We start from the raw sequence: 23,728 nt of genomic DNA, 5'->3' as shown, positions 1-23,728 counted from the left end.
ACATAGGAGACTATAGGAAACAAACAGTTAAAAATTAACCCTAGAGAAGTTACAAAGCTTAGGAAAACTTCCACAATATTGACTATCTATGGTCCCTGAACCCAAGACCCTTCTGAGCTGATACCTAAATGTTTGCAGGATCATTGTTCTCAGCTTACCTTCCATTCCTGAAGATGCCCCTGGGCATCTGAATCCACAGTATCTTGCCTTTTATTTTATTTTATTTTTATTTTTTTTATTTTTTGTATCTTGTCTTTTAGATGCAGCACAATTCTGAACCCTTTCTGCATGATGGCCATTCTTTGCCATTGCTTGCAGAGATCATTCCCTTCTCTCAGGTGGGAAACCACGTTGGGAGGACCCCGTGACTGGGGTGCAATGATGTGCCCCACAGATCAGCCTCTTTGAGCACCTCCTGGCAGTCCACACTGGGCTGCTTCTGATTCAACCTTGCTGCAAAGAGGAAGGCCGCTCTATTTAGTCTGTCACTTAGGAAGTTGATGGTTGAAATGGTGAGTAATAAAGTGTTCTTTAAATCAACACTTTCTTTTTTTGCCAGTAAAATTTTATCTGTGAAACTTTGTGTGATTACTTAGTCAGAGGAAAAGCCTCATCTCAAAGTCTATGAAAGAGAGTCCCTAAGCTCGCATAGACTCTTGTCAGAGATGGAACACTGGGCCCATAGTAACTGTGTGGCTCATTCTCTCCCTCTGTCTCTCTGTGTGTCTCTCCCTCTCCTCTGGAAATAATACAGGGCTGAATGCTTCAGAAAGAGATGAAAGTAGAGGATGAAGGCAATAATAATCAGAGTTGGGGTTAGATGAATCAGAGATTCAAAAACCTATGTTATGTGTTAGCCAGAGCAGTGTCCAGAGTAAGGGCAGAAGTCATATTTGAAGATCTTGCTGGTCAAAAATTTAAGAAGTTGTTTTTTTTTTTTTTTTAAGATTTTATTTCTTTATTTGACAGAGAGAAAACACAAGCGGGGGGGGGGGGGTGGTGGTGTGGATGGCAGAGGGAGAGGCAGAAGCAGGCTCCCCACTGAGCAGGGAGCCCAAGGCAAGGCTCAGTTCCAGGACCCCGAGATCATGACCGGAGCCAAAGATAGATGCTTAACCGACTAAGCCACCCAGGCTCCCCCAAGAAAGTTTTAATACCAAGTTGCTGATGCAAAGGCCAGGTACTTTTGGTTCTTGGCAGTTAGGATATGGAAAAAGGATTGAAAGTTTGGAGTTTAGGCAAAGGATTAGGAGAATGTAATCACAGAAGTTAAAGTTGCTGAGGTCAATAATTTAGGAGGTAGGCGCTGAAGACAAAGGAACTATTGGCCACGACCAGGAATGGATCTGGCTCAGAGGTGTTGGATGGTTTATCTTCTGACCAGAATTATAATTTCTACTGGGCATGGGAAGTTCTGGGTCTGCAGGTATGCTCTGGGATGCATGGAGTATCTAGAAATCATGTTGGACAAGAAGCACAAGACCTAGGCTCTGCTCTAGCTCTGTCCCACACCAGCTGGATGACCTTAGGCAAGTGACTTAACCTCTCTGAGTCTTTAGCCCAACTTACCTGACATCTTGACATGAAGATGCAATGTCAAAGATCATATGTGAACAAGTGCATCTAGTTGGCATCCAGGACTTGGGGGTGGAGAGTGGAGAAAAAACATGGCTTGAAATGTGAGGAGTCAGAAGTTACTCGGTAGAAATTCTTCCAAGCATCAGATATGTGAAATGATAGTTGAAGGAATTCATTCTCATTAACACTTAATCAAGTCAGAAGTGCTCTCCTATCTGGAATACATTTGATAATATAGCATGTACAATTGTAAATGTGCCAGATATTTTTCCTTCTTTGATGGAAATAGCTTGAAATTGAATTTATTGGAGCTCCTGAGTTTATAGCCTATGCCTGTGGTATTTTTAGAATTTATGATTTGTTTTACTTTCTCTTCCCTTCATTTAGCACTTTCTATGTGCCAAGTGCTTCTCTGGTCACTGGAGATATACGAGTAAACACAGCAGACTCTCATGGAGCTTTACATAGGAACTTGTCAGATCTCCACCATCAAAATAAGAGGATTTCCAAGAGACATTTCTGTGGATCTCTGGGAAAAACTGTAGTTGCTACTTCATTGTACACTTGGATTGACTATTTAAAAAGTATGAGATATAAGTCAATCGGAGAAAGACAATTATCATATGAATTGACTCATGTAGAATATAAGAAATAGTGAAAGGGATATGAGGGAAAGGAGAGAAACTGAGTGGGGGAAAATTAGAGAGGGAGACAAACGATGAGAGACTCCTAATTCTGGGAAACAAAGGGTTGTGGAAGGGGAGGTGGGCGTGGGTGTTGGGGTTAACTGGGTGATGGGCACTGAAGAGGGCACTTGATGGGATGAGCACTGGGTGTTATGCCATATGTTGACAAATTGAATTGAAATTAAATATTAAAATCATACACAGACAAAAAAAAACTACGAGAAGCCCCAAAACCCAGCAGTGGAAGATAGGCAAATACAAAAGGGGAGCTGTATTAATCTCTATTAACAAAACAGAATGAAACAAAACAACAAAAGTAAGACTGCTTTTGAGGTTGGATCTTGAAATGGTTATTTTGAGTCCTTGGAACTTTATTTTGGCTATTTATATCCTAATGAAGCTTATATAATAATGGCTAAGAAATGCATAAACTGCAAAATGCTACTTTTCTGCACACAAGAGGATATTCAAGTGGAGTGTATTGGGGAAGTAGATTAAATCCAGGCACTATTATTCTGGGGAGACATCTTGAAGGGAAGAATCGGGCTGGAATTTGCCTCTCAAAGGCACAAGTTAATAGATCTCACCCTACTACCACATACAGCAATACAGAACATATCAGAGTAGAAAGCGCAGAAAGACAGGGCAGAGAGATGTCATGCCACTTAAATAGAGACAAGACCTCTTCTAGGTAATAAGCAACTTCAGCTGGCATTTTGCAGAATACATAAAGAAGAATAAATCTTCTTAAATTCTAGCATGTAATGAAGACTTAAAGAATGAACTTTAAAGATCATTGCTGCCAAGAGATTCGTGAATTCTCTAAAACAGTATTAAAGTCTTTCCTAAAAGGAAGCAGTCATTTCGAATGCAAGTGGGCAGGGTGGTGAATGGCTTCAGAAAGAGAAAGAATCTACAGATTGGCAGTAAATGAGAAAGAGACATTTCCCTTGGCCATACTGCTAATGGGCTCAGCAATTCCAAATTAAGAAGGATTGAAGCATTGGAAGTTATTACTAGGCCAACGGTACTTATTATTTGTTTTACACACACATGCACACACACACGCTTTTCTGGAAGGACTATTGGACACTTGATCTTGTACCTTTGTACACCTAATTCCTATACATACACACACATGCACACTTGCACACATGCACACACACACACACACACACACTCGTGCTGATGTAATCTAAATAGTACAGTATATTTAGTTTTCATTCTGTTGGATGAGTTCAGTTAATTTTACTGATTAACTAATCAGTCTTTACTAATTAACCTCTTTGTTGTCATTACAAAGTCCCATGTTCAATACCCCTTCTGGTGCGTGGAAAAGACCCTAAAATCAAACCTGCATCTAAACCCTGATTCTTCCATTTACCAGACGTGAGACCTCGAGACAATTGCTTAGTCTTCAAGCTGGTAAAATGAGGAGAATAAAACTGATGCCCAAGTCTTCTGTGAGAATTAAATTATACAAAATATGTAAAGCTCCTGTACAAGCGATTCTCCGTGCCCATGAACACAAAGGGAAGCTTCCTGCCCAAATGTCCCATGGACGGGGCCTGATGTGCCCTCTCCTACACTTGTTTTTGCCCAGGGTGGTCCCCATGCTCTGGAACTGAGGAGGAGATGGGCCTGTCCCCAGGCCTGTGCCCTCTGGGCCGATGGTGACTATGGCAGCGTCTATGGCTCCATCCTCAAAGTCATTCTTCCTTCATTTCATCAAATCTCTGCCCCTTTCAGTCCAGATTGGCAGTGTTTCTGTTGACATAAATTCTCATTAAACTTATTGGCCTCTCAGGCAATACATGGAGAGTTCAAGCCACCAGACAATAGGGTCCTCCACAGGCTCTTCCTAGGTAACCACATCTCTATTCCTGGCTTCTGCTCGGGTGGTTGAGGGGATCCATGAGTCACATGCTTAATCTCTTTAGCAAATAGCTTGTCCAGTTTCCAGAATGGGCCCTCTGGATAGGCTGAGAATTCTTCCAAATTGTCAAGTGCTGGTTTTTTGTTTTTTTTTTTTTTGGCGGGGATGGGGGGGGCTTGACAGTTCCTTCTCCAATTGATTTTTCTTCTCTTGCATTTTACTACAAGCAGCAAGGAGAAACCAGGCTGCACTGGTTTCGACATTTTGCTTGGAAATCTCCTCAGTTAAATACGCAAGTTAATTGCTCATAAATTCTACTTTCCCTCCAATAGTACACAGTGCGGCTAAGTCTTCTGCCACTTTATAAGGAGGATCACCTTTCCCGAAGTTTCCAATAAATGTCCCTCATTTTTGTCTGTGACCTCTGTTATAGACTGCCTGTTTGTACTCCCTGGCACCCTCTCAAATTCTTATGTTGAAGTCATCCCCTCCTCCCCCCAATGTGATGATATTTGAAGATGGGGCCTTGAGAAGTAAGGATATTTTGATGAGGTCATGGGGGTGGGGACCCTATGATGGGATGAGTGTCCTTATTAGAAGAGGAAGGGAGACTGGAGTGCACTCTTCGCCGAGTGAGGTCATAGCAAGAAGAAGAAGAACATATCTGTTGTTCAGATAGAAGGCCCTCATCGGGAAACAAATCTGTTGAAAATTTGGTCTTAGACTTCCAGCTTTCCAGTTTCCAGAACTGTGAGAAATAAATGTTGTTTAAGCCACCCAGGCTATGGTATTTTGTTACAGCAGCCCAAGCTAAGACTTCATAAAAAGCACTTTTTGACATTTATATTCCTGGCAACATTCTGTTTGTGATAATATATGTATTCTCTTAGACAATAGAAGCTTTCTCTATAGCTCCCCTCTTTTCTGTGATAATATATGTATTCTCTTAGACAATAGAAGCTTTCTCTATAGCTCCCCTCTTTTCTGAGTTCTCAGCAGAATCTCCTCTAATGTCCACATTTCTATCAACAGTCTCTTCAGAGCAATCTAGACTTTTTCCATCACGTGCCCTAAAATTCTTCTCATTTCTACCCATTATCCAATTCCAAAGGCACTTCCACATTTTCAGGGATTTGGTACAGCAGTACTCCACTCTCAGACACCAGAATCTGCTCTGGTTTCCTAAGGCTGTCATAACAAAGTACCATAAACTGGGCTTCAACAACAGTGATTTATTTCTGGAGGCTGGAAATCTGAAATCAAGCTGTTGGCAGCATTGGTTCTCTCTAAGGGCCATAAGAGAAGAATCTGTTCCAGGCTTCATTCCTTGCCTTGTACATGCTATCTTCTTCCTGCATCTCATCACAAAGCTTTCTCCCCATGCATCCCTGTCTGTATTCAAATTTCCCCTTCTGATAAAAACACCGGTAATACTATATTAAGCACTCACCCTACTCCAGTGTGACCTCATGCTATCTTAACTAATCATGTCTGCAATTATCCTATTTCCAAATAAGGTGATATTCTGAAGTAGTGAGGGTTAGGACTTCACCATATGAATTTTGAGGGCACACAAGATAACCCACAATACCTCCTTTACCCTAGTACCGGCTGATTGGGCCAGGGCTTCTGATTTATAGTTGGCCATTGGCTTATGAGATTGCCTTGATTGGGAAGGTCACTCTTAGGCATGTGGCTTAAAAAGTCTAGAGATAGTCAGGAAGTTTGCAGGAAGAGCTGAAGCTGAAAGAAACAGAGAGAATCCCTAAGGTAGAGAGGAGTCCCTGAGCAAACCAGTTCTGAGTTCTGAGTTTTTAACATGTTGAGATTTCTGGTTAAGGTAAGGTTAAAGGGGAGGGGGTGGGGGCAAAAGGAAATTCTATAAGGTGTGCAATAAGAGCAAAAGGAGAGAGCAGTGGAGTTGTGTGAAGATGGAGTGGTAGAGGAAAGACGGGTGAAAGCTCTGCCAAGATCCCCAGGGATGGCTAGCGTGTGGTTCCAGGCTCCATGAGGCCACCGCCCGCTATGGGCCCTGCTCTGGCAGTTCCGTATGATCTCTCTCCATCTGAATTCCTGTCTTTCACCCACAACACAACAAAACAAGACAAAACGAAACCCTCCCTGAGCCAGCCCAATCCAATCTAAAGCATGGCCCAGAGTGGGTCTTATCAATACTAATCTTCATCCTTCTCCATCAGCTGACAATTGGGTCAAAATTCTTGGACACAAAAATACCAGGATAGTTAAGTAATGGCCCTTCCAGAATGGTTGGTGCCTGAAACTCTTTGACGCCTATATGATTTTTAATGAGTTAAAGCACCATTAGAATTTACCTTCTTTTAGTAATAGATCCTTTTGGACTGTACAAGCCTTGGTATTAGCATTAGGGACTATGGCACTTAAACAACCCCCATTTTCTGTTATGAACTGAGAAGAGGAGGTCATCACAGAGTACTAGCTTTCTTTCCCTTTAGTCTGCACTTGCAAAGGTGGGAGAAGAGACTAATGAGGGAAAAGAGATGGCTTACTGTTGCTAAGCAACCTTTGTTGGCAAGAAATGTAAAAACAAGATTCAAAGAACTCCTAATTGGGCAAATATCTTAGAGAATATTTATAATTCCAGAGAGATTTGTTTTCAGACCATTCCTTTTTTTATTGAAGCATTAATCCCTTATTTTAGAGGTGGTTGTCATAATTACATAAAATTTTATCACTTAAAACTAATTTTAGAGTGTCACTGATTGAGTTCCAAGTATTTGCAGAAAACACCTTAAAAATTTTTTTAATTTAAATAAGACTCAGAGCATACATAGTTTACACATGAGTACCATGGGTCTCCATATCTATAGCCAAATAAAGCATCTCCCTGCAGGTATAATGGCACTGGAAGTGAAAGGATGGCTCTTCAGCTTACTATTTACGTAATTTTGCTCTCTGATAGGATGACCAGTTCATTCTGAGTTGCTCAGAACTTTCCCAGTTTGTGTGCCACAAATCCTGCATCCTGGAACCCTTAGTCCAGAGCACATGGGGATATTAGTCAGCCATTCTCTGATTTTATTATTATACCTGAGATGTTTAGGCTGGATTCAGGATAAACCTTAGGGCATCTTTCCTGGGCAGATGAACATCGTACCTGGTGTTCCTCTGGACCTGAGTGGGCTCTAATCAGCTTGGTGGAGTCCCGAGAGAGGGTAGTTAGATAGAACCTATTGGAGCTCGAGGGTGAAGCTGACCAGTTTCTCCTTCACTTCAGTTTCCTTAATCTATATTGTTGGCCCATATCCTAAGATTTCAACTTCTTTTAGGCTCCCAGATGGCTTATATATGTAATGAGTTCCCAACAGTAACATCTATCATTATACAAAGCAATTCCATTAGCATGGAAATGGGAGGGGCGGGATAGCATGGGGGAAGGGTAGCAGTAGAGCATGTTCCATGTGGGAGAGAAAGCCACTGAGAGGTTCTTAGCTGTTTCCCAGGGAAGGGGCATTGTTCCTTCTATGGGGGCAGTCATATCCTGTCCCACAAGTATGTAAGAATTCTTCCCAAGCCACCAAACCACAGTTAGTTGATTAACTATATGTGCCCAAACCGTCCCTGAGGTTCTTGGTACATAGTCCAGTTGACTTTGTGACCAATTGACCTGCATCCCATTGTCTAGATCACAGAATTTTAAGATGCAAACTGAGTGCTATGTGGAGGCCCAGGGAAGAGGAGATCAAGGTGAGTACATGGTTAGGAAACAAGACAGCCCAAAGAGAGGTAATTTAATCTAGTGAAAACAAGACAGGTAATAATCAGGGCATCTGGGTGGCTCAGTCAGTTAAGCATCTGCCTTTGGCTCAGGTCATGATCTCAGAGTCCTGGGGTCGAGCCCCACATCAGGCTCCTTGCTCAGCAGGGAGTCTGCTTCTCTCTGTCCATCCCCCTGCTTGTGCTCTTCCTCTCCAACTCTCTCAAATAAATACATAAAATCTTTAAAAAGAAAAAATAAAGCAGGTCACAATCAATGCTCATGTAGAAAAGGATTTTCTCAAGCAAGAGAACAAGTAAAAGAAATTGTGTACAATCCAAATATGCCAGATTTAGGTGGGGTATCCTGATTTCCAGTGTATAATGATTCTACCACACATAATCTGACAATACAGGGATGCACCATGTGCAAGATTAACAAGCATTACTCAAAGCTTGGCCTGGTGATTCTCGGTGTTATCAGTTAATACCCTGCAGGGTAGGCCGTAGCTGAACATAGCACACAAGTGTCCCTCAAACTAATCCATGGTAACTTTCACTCCTTAATAATACAAGGCAGCTCCACAGTGATCTCTGTGTGTGTGCTAATGACTGAGAGGCCGAGAGAGGAGATACGGATGCAGATTTAGCAGTTAGATTCGCTAGCACTACAGTTAGGTAGCAAAGATGTGGCATGGAACTCAGCCGACAGCCATGAACACACCACTCAGTCAAATGAATTAGAAGTATTTTTTAAGCTGGTGCTAAGTGGGGACAGTGGTGTCACAAATTTAACAAATGCCAAGGGAGTGTTAGGTGCATTTGAAAGAAGATAGGAGATCCCTGCAGGTGCAGAAAGGCAGGTAAACACTGGAGAGAAGCAAAATGACAGAAACCCCTCAGCACACTGTGTCCTGGGCAAACAAGGACACCAGCTTCTGGGCCGTCTTGTTTTGAGAGTGCCATCACACACTGTGCTCCTTTAACACGTGCAGAAGAGGTGGAGCCATCAGTACCAAAAAGATTGTCAACAAGTCAGCACATACACAGATTTCTAAAATTCTGAGTTCCGTTCCTCCGGTTCAAGGGATAGTCTTACCCATATTGAGTGGACAAGGGATGGATGCAGGATTGGTGGAAAGCAGTGGGGGAACTTAGTGGAGGTTCAGACATAGCTTTCTTATTTTATTTCATTCCTCTTGTCCCCAGATGCATCCATAGATATATGCACTTCACCCTAGACTCCTGGGGCCTTCCTTGTGGTTTAAACACTCAGTCAGCAGAGCTCATCCTTCCTGTCCTGTCTTTTTTGCCCTGACACGTACTCACACACAGTCTCTTAGTCTTTTTGATTCTTTGTCTGCTCTCTCCTCCCTGTGGAGGCTCTGCCTCTCTTCTATGAACTCTGGTGTAACAACCCAGGCTCCTCTGCTCCTTGGGACGTGTGCTCCACACCTCTTCAGAACCTGACCTGGGAGTGTCCTTACAAACACAATCCCTGCCGGGATATTCTGTTAAGATGAGCTATAAATCTGAGTATCTGCTTCTTGCCAACCTTGAGATACAAGACAAAAGTCTTCCTTCTACCCCTTAGTCTCAGGAACCATCACATCCCAGAAAAGAGCAACTTGACCTGCCACAAACACAGCTGAGGTTTGTCATCTTGAGGGCACTTAGCCCAGGGCAAAGGGGTTGAAGAGGCTTATTCAGTAAGCAAAGGTTTGGACCAGGAGAGAGAGAGGGAAAGAAAGGGAGGAAGGGAAACAAAGAAAAAGAAAAAGAAAGGATGGCACCCTTGTCCATGGCAGGCATTCCAGAAACTCCTCTCAGGACTCTGCCTTTGCCGGTTCTTATCCTTGGAATGCTCTTTCACCAGGTTGTATGGCTTCTCCTTCGCTCCACTTAGCCTCCTTTCAAATGCCACCCTGCTCAGAAAGGTGTTTCCCGACTGCCTTTGACCCTGTATCCTGCTTTATTCTCCATCTATGGACTCCTTACTGCCTGGTGCATTATGTAGCTATCTGCTTATTGGATATTCCCCCCACACCAACATGTAAGCTCTGTGTGAGCAGAGACCTTCCAGTTTCGCTCAGTGCGATCCCCAGAACAGTTTCTGGCAACGTAACAGAAGCTCCATAAATATTTGTTGAGTGAAAATTAGGGATACAGGTTCTGGTGGAGCTCTATTGATGTCTCTAGGATTTATTCTATTGGTTTAAGGCAAATAAGATGGAGACTAAGCATTAGGGCTATGATGTGTGGCCTTCAACTAAAGTAAACAGCAGAATGAAGTCAGACTCTCCTTGGTTTGTAGAATATCAGATGCTTCCTGCCAGCTAAGTCTCCTTTTTATTGTAATCAATGAGAAGGAACCCCTAATACCTAGGGCATGAGTGACCAAGGGCTGTGGTCTTTTAGACCCTGTGAGCCTTCAGATGGGTAGGAGTCTTGGAGAATACTAGTTAGATACATAAAGCATAAGGCAACTGGGAACACTGTACTTTGGGGCCCAACCCTCACCCCTCCCCTCCAGGTAAATGGATGTCTGGAGTTGACTGGTTGTAATGTACTTCGAATCTCTGCCATAATTTGAGCAGAAAAATGTCTGCTCAAAAAGAGCTTTGAGATCAGGGGCACTTGGTTGGGTCAGTCAGTTAAGTGTCCAACTCTTGATTTCAGCTCAAGTCACGATCTCAGGGTTGTGAGATCAAGCCTCTTGTTGGGCTCTGTGCTGGTCATGGAGCTTGCTTAAGATTCTCTCTTTCCCTCTACCCCTCTCTATTCCTTCCCCTCCCATTGGCCCCCCTCGCACACACTGAGCGGTCTCTCTCTTAAACAAACAAACAAACAAACAAAAAGAGCTGTTTGAGATCTTTGAATAAAGCACAGATAACCCAAGATTAGACAAAGGGGAGGATAGATGTGAGAGGGTCAGTAAATTTAAGTGGAACACCCACTTGAGGGGTGGGTTCATCTACAAAATGCCTTGTTTACTCCATCTTATTGTAATTTCTCTGGACTACCACAGAGAACTTGCATTTTAGCCAAAATAAATATTCCAGTAGATGAAATCTCAGCAGACCACGTTAGCAGTATAGAATTGAGTTTTTTTTTATTTTTTATTTTATTTTTTTTTTTAATTTTTATTTACTTAGGATAGTCACAGAGAGAGAGAGAGAGGCAGAGACACAGGCAGAGGGAGAAGCAGGCTCCATGCACCGGGAGCCCGATGTGGGATTCGATCCCGGGTCTCCAGGATCGCGCCCTGGGCCAAAGGCAGGCGCCAAACCGCTGCGCCACCCAGGGATCCTTTTTTTTTTATTTTTATAAATTAATTTTTATTGGTGTCCAATTTACCAACATACAGAATAACACCCAGTACTCATCCCGTCAAGTGTCCCCCTCCGTGCCCGTCACCCATTCACCCCCACCCCCCGCCCTCCTCCCCTTCCACCACCCCTAGTTCATTTCCCAGAGTTAGAAGTCTTTATGTTCTGTGTCCCTTTCTGATATCTCCCACACATTTCTTCTCCCTTCCCTTATATTCCCCTTCACTATTATTCATATTCCCCAAATGAGTGAGAACATACACTGTTTGTCCTTTAATGGGTTTCTCCCAGGCCAGGATTTGACACTTTTTTGTGGGGAAGGAGGAGGAGAAACTATTTTTGAAATGAGCAGTCTCTTCTCTAAGTTGATTTTCAGTGGATCTACAACCTCTAGGCAGATCGGTCACATCAAGCTGAAAATTAAAATTTGCCTTGGAAATAGTCTCCCCCTCCACTATCTCATATTTAAAAATCTAGCCTTTTTCTAACTGATTGTGTCACTTTCCACTTTATTTGCACTTGCGTAGACATCTTTCCCCCTTGCGTTAGTCTTGCAGGATTTTTGTGCCTTTTCTTTTCTTTTCTTTTCTTTTTTTTTGTGTGTGTGCCTTTTCTTTAACTTGATGGACAATTGAGAGAGATTTGGCAACTCTGATGTGTTCCCTCTCAAAAAGTCATGTCTGAGACAGAGGGGTCACACAAATCAAAGATGAGCTGAATAGCCAGCAGAGAAGGTCAATAGCCTTAGAATTGCTTCACTTTTCCTGATTATTTTTAAAAATTTACCCTTTCCATTGTGCCAAGTAGATCTGTGCAAATCGAGAGCATCGTCTTTGTGCAAAGTGAGATGACCACTGGACTGAAACATTTATGTTACTGTTTCTGCCAGAGGGTTGAGCCAGGACCCTTTCCTGCTCTATGTATGCACCTGCTCTGTGCCTAGGACTCTGCTGTGTGCAACAGGTGCAGATGCTCAGAGGAAGAGAAGATAGGACACAATCCTTTGGCATTCCTAAGACCACAATCCTTTGGCTTCTGTAGAGGGAGACTACTCATGAATGTCCTAAAATACCTCCTCCTAACTCAGTCTTGTTCCCTCCAGTCTGCTCTCGACACAGCAGCCTGGGTAGTCTCCCCAAAACAATCAGATGGTGGTCATTATTCTGCTTGGGCAGCTTCGGTGATGTGCAACATGGGATGAAGGCCAACATTTTAAACACGACTTCCACTTGCTTACCTCCCCAACTCCACTTCTCACTTCTCACCTGGAGCTCTAGCTGTGAGCCACATTCTAGCTTGCTCAGACACACCTGTCCCTTTGCTCTCAGACTCTCCAGACTGTATATCTCTGGGCCCTTGCAAATGTGGTCTCCCCTGCCTCCCATTCGGAACATGCCCTCTTTGTTGCCATCCTCACCCAGGAACTGCCCCCCCCTTCATTCTTCATTCTCCCGACTGTGTCAGGTCGTCTTCCAGACTCTTCTGTACAAGAGTCTGCAACTCAAATGTGCTTGGATGCAGGACAGGTAAATCAAACAGGCAAAACTGGCCCTACATGAGACAGGAGTGGTGCAGAGGGTGGTGGATCAGAGAGGAGCACACTCCTCCAAATGGACAGCCACTTCTCAGCAACAGGCAAGTGTTAGTTACCACTTTTGCTATCTTTCCTGATTTTTTTTTAAATTTATTTATTCATGAGAGACAGAGAGGCAGAGACACAGGCAGAGGGAGAAGCAGGCTCCCTGTGGGGACCCCAATGCAGGACTTGATCCCAGGATCCTGGGATCATGACCTGAGCCAAAGGCAGATGTTCAACCACTGAGTCACTGAGGCATCCTCTTTCCTGATTTTTTTAAAAAAGATTTTTATTTATTAATCATGAGAGACACACAGAGAGGCAGAGACACAGGCAGAGGGAAAAGCAGGCTCCCTGCGGGGAGCCCAATGTGTGGCTCAATCCAGGGACTCTGGGATCACACCCTGAGCCAAAGGCAGATGCTCAACCGCTGAGCCACCTAAGCGTCCCCTCTTTCCTGATTTTTAAAGAGAAGTTAGAAACTCAGATTTTATGGGAAATGCCCTGATGCTGAACATGCTATATAAGCCCATAGATAGCCTGTGGATCTATGAGGTTCCTGTTTAGTCATTTTCATTGTCTTCCCTGCTGAGCTGTAAGTGAATAACAGGGGCAAGTCTGTCTATCTATCTATCATCTATCTATCTATCTATCTATCTATCTATCTATCTATCTATCTATCCTAATTCCAGTTAGTTAACGTACAGTGTAATATTAGTTTCAGGTGTCCAATATAATGATTCAGCACTTCCATACACCACCCAGTGCTCATCACAAATGTGCTCCTTAATCCCCATCACCTAATTCACTCATCTCCTCGCCCCCCACCTTCCTTCTAGTAACCATCAGTTTGTTTTTTATAGTGAAGAGTCTATTTCTTGGCTTGCCTCTCTCTCTTTTTTCCCTTGCTCATCTATTTTGCTTCTCAAATTCAACATATGAGATCAGATGGTATTTATCCTTCTCTGACTTATTTCACTTAGCATTAGACTCTCTAGCTCTATCCATGTTGTTACAAATGGCAAGAGTTCATTCTGTTTATGGCTGAATAATGTTCCGTTGTACTTACCTATGCATCTATCAATGGACACTTGCAAAAAAAATGCTGTAAGAAGCATAGGAGTGCATGTATTCTTTCAATTTAGTGTTTTTGTGTTCTTTGGGTAAATACCCAATAGTGTGATTCTTGGATCATGAGGTAGTTCTATTTTTAACTTTTTGAGGAATCTCCATACTCTTTTCCACTGTGGCTGCACCAGTTTACATTCCCACCAACAGTGCAGGAGGGTTCCTTTTTCTCCACATCCTTACTGACATCTGTGGTTCCTTCTGTTTTTGATTTTAGCCATTCTGACAGGGGTGAGGTGGTATCTCAGTGTAGTTTTGCTTTGCATTTCTGATGCAATTGAGCATCTGATGATGATGTTGAGCATCTTTTTAGGTGTCTGTGGGCCATCTGCATGTCTACTTTGGAGAAATGTCTGTTAATGTCTTCTGCCCATTTTTAAATTGGTTTTTAATTGGTTTTGGGGGTGCTGAGTTTTATAAGTTCTTTATATATTTTGGATACTAACCTGTTATCAGGTATGTCATTTGCAAATATCTTCTCCCATTTCATAGGTTGCCTTTCAATTTTTTTGGTTGTTTCCTTTGCTGTACAGAAGCACTTGATTTTAATGGAGTCCCAATAGTTTCTTTTTGTGTTTGTTTCCCCTGTCTCAGGGTACCTATCTAGAAGAGTTGCTACAGCCAATGTCACAGAAATTACTACCTGTGCTCTCTTCTAGAATTTTTATGGCTTCAGGTCTCACATTTAGGTCATTAATCCATTCTGAATTTATTTTTGTGTATGGTGTCAGAAAATGGTCCAGTTTCACGCTTTTGCACATTGATGTCCAGTTTTCCCAACACCATTTGTTGAAGAGACTTTTTCCCGTCGGATATTCTTTTCTGCTTTGTCAAAGATTGATTGACCATGTATAACTGTGGATAAGAAAACTGTTCTGTTTCATTCCCAGGGGCAAGTCTGTCTGGTTAATTGTTTTACATATTTACAATGTATAGCATGGGATCTAACATGCAGTAGGTGTTCAAAAAAACAAAAACAAAAAACTAGTTGAATGAACTAGTAAAAAATACTAGTTGAATGAACAAATGGATAACTTGAAAGAAATATCAACCCAGGCCTATTTTTCAAGCTGCTACCTCTCAAATCCCCAAAATCTTATCCTGAAGATTTGTCCAGTTTGAGTTGAGAGGAACCAACCACTTCTGCTAAGCACCACCCCCTCCCAAATTTGCTCTTGTCTTTATTTTCTGGAATTGATAGCTCTGTGGCACTGGCTTAGATAAAACTATGAGAAGATTATGTCTTCTCCCCTGAATGATTCAGATTTTCCTAGAATCTGTTGCCAAGGAAAGAGGTGGGTAGTTTCACAGAGAGAAGAGGCGGCTATGTACATTGTCGGTAGGCCAGAGGGGGACCTTTAGGTTCCTCCAGAGCTCTTCTCTCCTGGGTCTGAACCTCGAGCATCTCCATATGCACGAACTCATGACCACCTGGGTGGTAAAAAACATCCTCTGGCATGGACAGGCTGGAGTCCAGCTGGGAGATAGCCTGGAAGTGGACCCCACACTGAAGATGAGAAAACTCTCTTGTAAACTGGATTATTTAGTTGCAAATTACTCTCCTCTTATTTACTTGTTTTTCATTCTCAGGCCATTAGCACTGTCTTGTTTAAATCTTTCGGCCTTGTTTGGAAGGGGAGATACTTGAGTAAGAGTAACAAATGAGGAACAGCACCCTTCAGAGGCCACCCAGCGGCAGCAGCAGAAACCGGGAGGTGGACCTCGAGGATCCTACTAGGGTGACTGATAGACATGCAAACATCCAGGCATCCCGGATGCCCTCCCCAGACCTCCCTTCATCTAGAAGTGAGACCCGAATATCTGCCTTTAGAAGAAGTGCTCACTACAGTGTGAGAAACATCGCCTGAGGGGAAGGGAGGGTAGAGTCTTGCCTCCTTTGTGGCTCCTTTGCATACTTGGGCTTTGATTTTGTTAAGAAAGATGGTGGTTTCCTTTCCAGGGCAGAGGTAATGTTTGTTTCTTGATGTGTGTCTCTATGGCATGATCTAATAAAGGTGCATCTGGCTAAATGGTTCTAATGACTTGGTCCTCTGGCACAGCCTCCACCTCAGCTCTGCTGCTCACTTACACTGAGCAACAGAGACTGTGGTGTTTATTTTTCTCAATGAGGGCATGGAGCAAGCCCCTCGCAAGGGTTTATTTCATGGTCATCCCTTTGCCTGTTTTTGCAGTAACCAACTACAAGAAGGGACTGTTCAAGTGCATAAAAAGAGACATGTAGTGACACCCAGCAGGGAAGCAGGTCTTCTCTAAATAAGCAGCCTCATTGTTTCTCTGCTCTGTGGTGTTTACAGCGTGGGCGGCTGACCAGCTCCGTTGACTCAGAAACAGAAAGGAAAATGAGGGATCAGGGAGCTGGGGAGTTGGCTCAGTCCCTGACTCACTGCGTGGTCTGTGATGAAGTCATCATTCCCCCCCACAACCCTGACACCCCATGAAGAGAAGGAAACAACAGGACTCAACTCTGTAAGCAGAGGATGATAACATCAGAGACTCAAACACAGCTTTCAAGTTCCAAATGGGATGTGTCTGCTTTGGCGACCAGAAGTGAGGAAGGGAAGTATGGACTGTTGTTGAACCACGTGTAATATTGTAGGGAAAATACTATCCCAGAGTTAGACCAGATCTTCACTCTTGACTTTGACAGTAGCCAAACTGTATGATCCTGAGCAAGTCACCTGATCTCAGGCAAGTCACCTGACCTCACAGCCTCTCACTTTTCTTATTACAGAATGGGGAGGTAGGGATCAAGTGACCTCTAAGGCCCTCCTGACTGCTCCAGCCATGTCTATGAGTTATTAGAAGGAAAACTGCTTTTGCTCAGGAGCCTCATTTTTTTATCTTTTCTTCTTCTTCCTTTTTAAAGATTTTATTTGTTCATGAGAGACACAGAGAGAGAGAGAGAGAGAGAGAGAGAGGCAGAGACATAGGCAGAGGGAGAAGCAGGCGCCCTGTGGGGAACCTGGTGTGGGACTAGATCCCAGGATGGCAGGAACATGCCCTGAAATGAAGCAGATGCTCAACCACTGAGCCACCTGGTGCCCCTAGGAGCCCCATTTCTTGATCTGACTTCCTTCAAGGGTCTGTCAGTGGTGAATTGGTCTCTGAGCACCTATAACACACCAGAACTGGCTGGACTAATAAAACTTCCGTGGGCCTTCAGGTAGAATTTAAAATTAAAATACTATGAAACTAAAAAAAATATTAAAAATAAAAAATAAATAAATAAAATACTATGAAACTATAAAACAAGTGTTAAGAAGTGCAGTGAAGCTCTCATGTTTCCTACAATGACTATTTTGACATCTTTTCTTGGGAACCAAATTCTTTAAAAACAATTTTTTCGTGCCCCGGGTTTGCAGGAGGCCAGAGTGTGTATTTATTCTGTCTCCTGGTTATCTCGGCACTAGAGAGATGGCCTTCCTGTCTCTGCAGGGATCCTGTTGGTAAGGGAGCCTCTTCCACAAAGAGGTGACTCAGCTCAGAGAAGAGGAATTGGGGTGTGAGGTGTGGAGTAGAAAGGAATTCTTAGAAAAAAGCAGGAGCCGTGAATACTCAGTGATAAACTGAACCTCACGGTCCCAGCTTAGGTTTGGATCTCTAGTCCTTGTCTTAATCCAGACATCCAGGAAGGGAGTAGAGTTAGCCTCATGGGCTCTCTTAGTGCTACCCAAACCCAAGCTGGCTGTTTTAAAAGATGCTCTGAATTATTATGAGAAGAACTCTGAGAATATTTATGCTTGTGTTCCCATTAGGATCCTTTTGACCAAGTTCTTTAGGATGCAGGGCTGCTGGGTGGTACAAAGCACAGAGCAAGGAAGGCTCTGGCCATTCCCTGGAGCCCCACAATTCTAGGAGGGGGCCTCTGAATTGCTCTCCTCTCCCCATCATCATGCCTTTCTCTTCCCTTGGAAGTTCTGTTATTGCCTGAACACAGCTTGTCTGCCTCCAAACAGACGGGACTGATCCCATCTTCTGAAGCAGACAGCAAACAGCAGCTCAGTCATCTGCTGGAGATCCAGCCTCGTGGGAACCACCAAGAACCCATCACTTTGTTACATTCTTAGTTTCTGCTATTTAGGACCCAAGGGACAAAGGGTAGAATGATTTCTCCCAAGTGGCTGACACATATTTATTGATTATCTATAAAGTTTGGGGTGGTAAACTGGGGCCAGGGAATGTGGTAGGGGCCCAGTCACAGAAGACTTTTCTTCCTTAGGACCTTGAGATAGAAGCACACTGAACAGTTTTTAAAAAAAGAAGGTGAAAGATCAGATTTATGTTTTAGAAAAATCACACAGTGATGGACAGAGAGTACAAAACAGCAGAGTGGCTGAGACATGAGGGTGGCTAGAACCAGGGGTAGCATGAGTGGGAATGGAGAGAAGGATACAGATGCCTGAGGTCTGGGAGGTAGCATTGACTATTCTTAGTAGTTTATTGAATGTGAGGGGTTGGGAGCACAAGAGAGGGGTAAATATGGGTTTTTAGTTGACAAATGGTCGGTATTGAAACCACTCACTAAAACTGGGAATGTAGGTGAAGGAACAGGTTTTGTTTCTTGGGAGCAGGGGCATTGCAATGGTGAGTTTATTTTTGAATATATGACTCTGAGGTATCTGTGGGACATTTGAATCCAGGTCTGTATTAGACAGTAACCTACATTTGTCCAGAAATCAAGAATGAGATTAGAACTAGAATTGAGATTGTTCAGGGAGGGGATGCAAGTGGCCATGACAGAGGTCCTAGGACTACACTCGAGGGAATTGCTGATGCTAAAGGCATATGGGGGAAGGGGCCTCCAGGGGAGGCTGAGCAGGTAGGGCTAGAGAGGGAAGATAATCAGAAGATTGCAAAGGAAGAGCCTTCAACTGTGTCAACCATGGCTAAAAAGGTAGGAAACCTAAAAGTGAAGTGTGTAGAGTTAGTTGTTCATGACCCTTTAAAGTCAGTGGTCCAGGTGTGGCTGAAACCAGAATGCCGCGGGCTGAGGGGTGAGTGGGCAGGAGAGAAAGCAAAGGGAAGACCGTTTCAAAAAGGTTGACTATGAAGACAGAGAGAGAGCAGAGGCGGGAGGGAGGCCATCGAATCCAAGGGAGCTATTTACTTATCAATTTATTTTGTTTCATTATATCTAGCACTTAAGATGAGAGATTGGTATAGTGGTCTACAAGAAAAGAAAGAAAAACAGCCTCCATGTACATGCAATGACTTAAGTGACTCTCAAAAGCATCAGGCTATATGAAGAAGCCAGACACAAAAGACTTCAAATGGATTCCGTTTATATGAAATCCTAGAAGAGGCAAGATTACAGCAGCAGACAGCAGATCAGATTTGCCAGGCGCCAGGGGTCTGGGTGGGGAGACTGACCCCAAACGGGCACCAGGGAGCTATTTGAGGTGTTGGAAATGCTCGATGGAAGCAGCCCCTGCTGGATGTGCTTTTGAAATGCCCAGATCTCAGCTACCACAGATGAGTTAGAAGACTAGAAGACTCCAGCCCCCAACAACAGAATTCTGGTTTCAGTTAGCCCAGTATCTTGATTATGAGTTACTGCATATGGTGAACGTGTTGCAGCTGGCCCCTCAGTCCACAAATCACTGTGTAGACAGCAGGTGTATATCGGGACCAGTGTTCGACCATGGCCCTTTCCGTCTGTCAATTATTGGGCACTGCCCCCTGTTATCCAGGTTACACGCAGACAGCAAAGCATATTTTTGTGCCACCTCCTTGTTCCCATAGACCTGTATGACATTTCACAAAAACAGATTATTGAAAGAAGGAACTAGCCAACAAGGATGAAAGTGCAGCAAAGTAGTGAAAAGAGATCATTCGGGAAGTGGACTTCAGATCAAATGTAAATGGGATTATAGAGGAAACTGCAGACTGTGGGAATAGTTCTTCTGGCGCCAATGGAGAGACTCTAGATAAGCAGAGGAATGTAGTGAAGGTGAATGTATTGTGGACATAGATGAAGGAAATAGTTACTATGGAAAGGGTGAAGGTGTCTCAGAAGTGAGCCTGGTAACAACACAACAACCCCCACGTGGAAGGCTCTCTCGGGGGGATGTTTAAGGAGAGGCCACACAATGAAAGCACAAAGGGTACAAGATTTGGAAGTTGATCCAAATTTACGACTATGATCAGGGACGCCTGGGTGGCTCAGTGGGTTAAGCAGCCAATTCCTGATTTCCGCTCAGGTCATATCTCAAGGTCAGCCCTATGGGGCTCCATGATCAACAGGAAGTGTCTCTGGCTGCCCCTCCCTCTACTTGTGCACTTTTCCTTCTCTCTCCTTCTCTAAAATAAATAAAATGAATCTTAAAAAAAAAAAAAAAACCAAAGGAGTATGATCAGTTGTCAAAGTGGAGAAAAGGTGCTCACTCTGTATTATAAGCTCAGCACTGTTTCCAACTACTCTTGGTAAGCTTTTCACAAGTGAAATAATTTTCAATGTTTCTGATGCTTTAAATTACAGTGTAATAAATACACGTTTTACTTTTTAAAAAATTTCTCAATTCAGGGTAGGTTGTGGAACAATAAAAGTTTTTCCCATTATTTATTTCAGATCATTTTGCAAGGTCTCAGCTTGTGTGGTCATTTTTATGGTTCCATACTGTTATACACAAGCAAGGCCTACCTATGTCTTGATTGAGGGGTGGTTTTATACACACACACACACACACATATATATACACATGTAATATGTATACATATGTATATATATAATATATATACATATAATATATAATATATGTGTATATATAATTTTAATATATATAAAATTATATATAATTTTGACATATCAAAATTCATCAAATCCTACATTTAAAACAGGTGACCTTTATTGTATGAAAATTACATCTCAATAAAACTGTTAAAAATGGCTATTATATATTGAAACTGTATTTGCCTGACATTTCGCACATATTTCTAATCTTGCAGCAACCCCGCAGTGTAATTTTTATCTAAATTGATAGATAAAAGAACCAAGCCTCAGAGAGGTGGTGCAACTTACCCAAGCCATACAGCTAGCAAGCACCGCAGCTGTGACCGGGCTGTCCTTGTACCATGTTTCTCTGACTTGGCTGCTAATTATTGGAAACACTGGAGACTTTCAAAGTCCCCATGTCTAGGCTGTACCCTCACCAGGTTGGAGAACTATGTCTGTACACAACTGCCTTCCATCTGGCCAGCGAAAAACAACATGTGGCGACACGTCATGAGAAAAAAGTTTTAAAGCCTGGGTAGCAGTATGGAAAGCCTAATTTCTGTAAGTAAGATTTAGTGAAGGCTCATTAAAATTTTATTCTACTTAAAGGCCCAAATGGCAAAATACTTTATTCATACAAGCTATAGTCTTCTTTTAACAGACCAAAAAATACAGAGAGAATTGAGATTTCCTTTGCAAAGGAGATTTGGGTTCCAAAGATGTTTTTGTTGTTGTTGTTTTGCTTTTGGTGAAGACAAAAAAACAGCTGCAAAACTGAGTGGAAGATACAGAGATTTCCCATCTACCTGCCTGCCCCACACATGCACAGCCTCCCCCATTAAAAACATCCCCTACCAGTGGGGTACATTCGATACAACTGATGAACCTACACTGACATATCCTTATCACCGTAAGGCCAGATTTCACATGACAATTCACTTGGCATTGTATGGACTCTTGAATCTCTGTGGCAACTGACTTTTCAATCCTCAATTTCAACGGTTATTTAGTATCTACTGTGTGTGAGGCACTTGCTGGGGGGGGTTTTATACATTACAGTGGTCCCCCCCTTATCTGTGGTGGATACCTCCCAAGACTCCCTGTGGATGCCTGAAACTGAGGTTAATACCCAACCTTGTAGGGGGATCCTTGGGTGGCTCAGCTTGCCTTTGGCCCAGGGCGATCCTGGGGTCCTGGGATCAAGTCCTGCATTGGGCTCCCTGCATGGAGCCTGCTTCTCCCTCTGCCTGTGTCTCTGTCTCTCTGTGTCTCTCATGAATGAATAAAAAAAATCTTAAAAAAAAAATTACCCAATCTCGTATATACTAGGTTTTTCCTATACATACATACTTATGATAAAGTTTGATTTATAAATTGGGCACAGTAAGAGACTGACCACAATAGCTAACAATAAAACAGAATAATTATAAAAATATACTGTAATAAAAATAATGTGTCTGTGGCACCTCTCAAAGTGTTTTATTGTACTGTACTCACCCTTCTTCTGGGGATGCCGGGAGAAGATAAAATGCCTACATGGTGAGATAAAGTGAGGGGAAGGACACAGACATTGCAATGAGCACTAGGCTACTATTGACCATAAGTCAGGAGGAGGATCATCTACTTCCTAACCACCATTGACTGTGGGTAACTGAAACCACAGAAAGCAAAACTACAGATGAGGGGGAGCTACTCTCTCTTATTTGGTCCTCACACACTCCATTATCCTCATTTTACAGATGAGATTCTGATTAATTTGCTCAAGGTCTTATAGTTAGAAAGTAGGGAAGCCTAGATTTAAATCCATATCTGACTCTGAAGCCTGCACTTGCATGTTCATTATCTCATTATTATCACTATTAAATTATTATGAAATGGTATCACCTAAGCAAAGTATCTGGCAAAGTTCCTGGTGCATAGACAGCACTCAGCAATGAGGAGTGCCCTTTCCTGAGGATCTTCCTGTCAAGGCTGGAAGGGACTCCCTGAGGCCCATCAGGTAATAATGGGAAGGCGAAGAATAAAGCAATTGGGGTCTGTGCCTTAGATCATGAGAGGGCAGGGCCCAGGCTGGTGGGAAATGATCATATGATGTGACTCTACGTGGTGGGCTTGTCCCCAGCTTCACCAGGCTGACACCTTGGTAGGCAAGGGGCAGGCTGCCCACTGAACTCTTAGAATACACAGGACATCTGCTGAGGTCAGTTTCCTTTTCTTTTGGGAAGACCCAACGGGAGCAAGTTGATTTTTTATTGTTTAATCGTGAGACAAGATTTCACAGTCCTTAAAGCACAGGAGTTAAAAGCCCGGCGGTATGACTGAACTTTGGTCAGGCGGCCCCACGGCTGAATCCTGGCCTAGCAACTTAGTAACTGTGCCACCACGAGCAAGTGGTTTGACCTAATTATCGCGTTCGTAAAAGGGATGAAATGCCTACAACCTGAGCCTATTACAATTGTTTAGTAAGTTAATGTAAGTGAAGCAGGGAGTGCAATGCATAGATGTAGGAAGTTCTCGAACAGTAGCTCTTGTTATTACTACTGAAGCACACACGCAGTTGAGAGGGAAGTGTTTTCTTATTTCTCATTATCCTTTCTGCGTAATTGTTCTTTTTTGGAGATCAACATTGGAATATAACGGAATGACAGCTGAATTTCCCAGTGAATCTAGAGATAGAGGACTCTCACATTCCTTAATGTTCCCTTAGTCTACTTTTTAATTTTACTTAACCCTTATTATGACATGTCACAGGCCAACTGTTTCACACAAATATAATAATATTGGAGTTTAGGTTATGCTTCGAGGGGCAGAGGAATGTCCTTGGAGAAGTGCTGTTTCTAGCATCTACATGCTGAGTTTGTGAATCTCTGTATGAATCAACAAGGTATCTCACAATCTGGAATGTGTGACCACAAAACCATCAGAAGAAAAGTTGGATTGGAAAATGGAGAAAATGCCTGATGGTCAACCTAAGGCAGTTTCCCAAGCTTGCAAGCTGTCAAGTAAGAGAATAATAGGAAACAGTTGCGGTTTGAATAGGATTCAACAACGTGAAGCCATTTTTGAAGTTTGCAGGATCCAGGGATG

The sequence above is a fragment of the Nyctereutes procyonoides genome, unplaced genomic scaffold (genome assembly GCF_905146905.1).
Source record: "Nyctereutes procyonoides isolate TBG_1078 unplaced genomic scaffold, NYPRO_anot_genome, whole genome shotgun sequence".
NCBI lineage: Eukaryota > Metazoa > Chordata > Mammalia > Carnivora > Canidae > Nyctereutes > Nyctereutes procyonoides.
The sequence above is the reverse complement of the archived record's forward strand: the minus strand, read 5'-3'. Positions refer to the sequence as shown.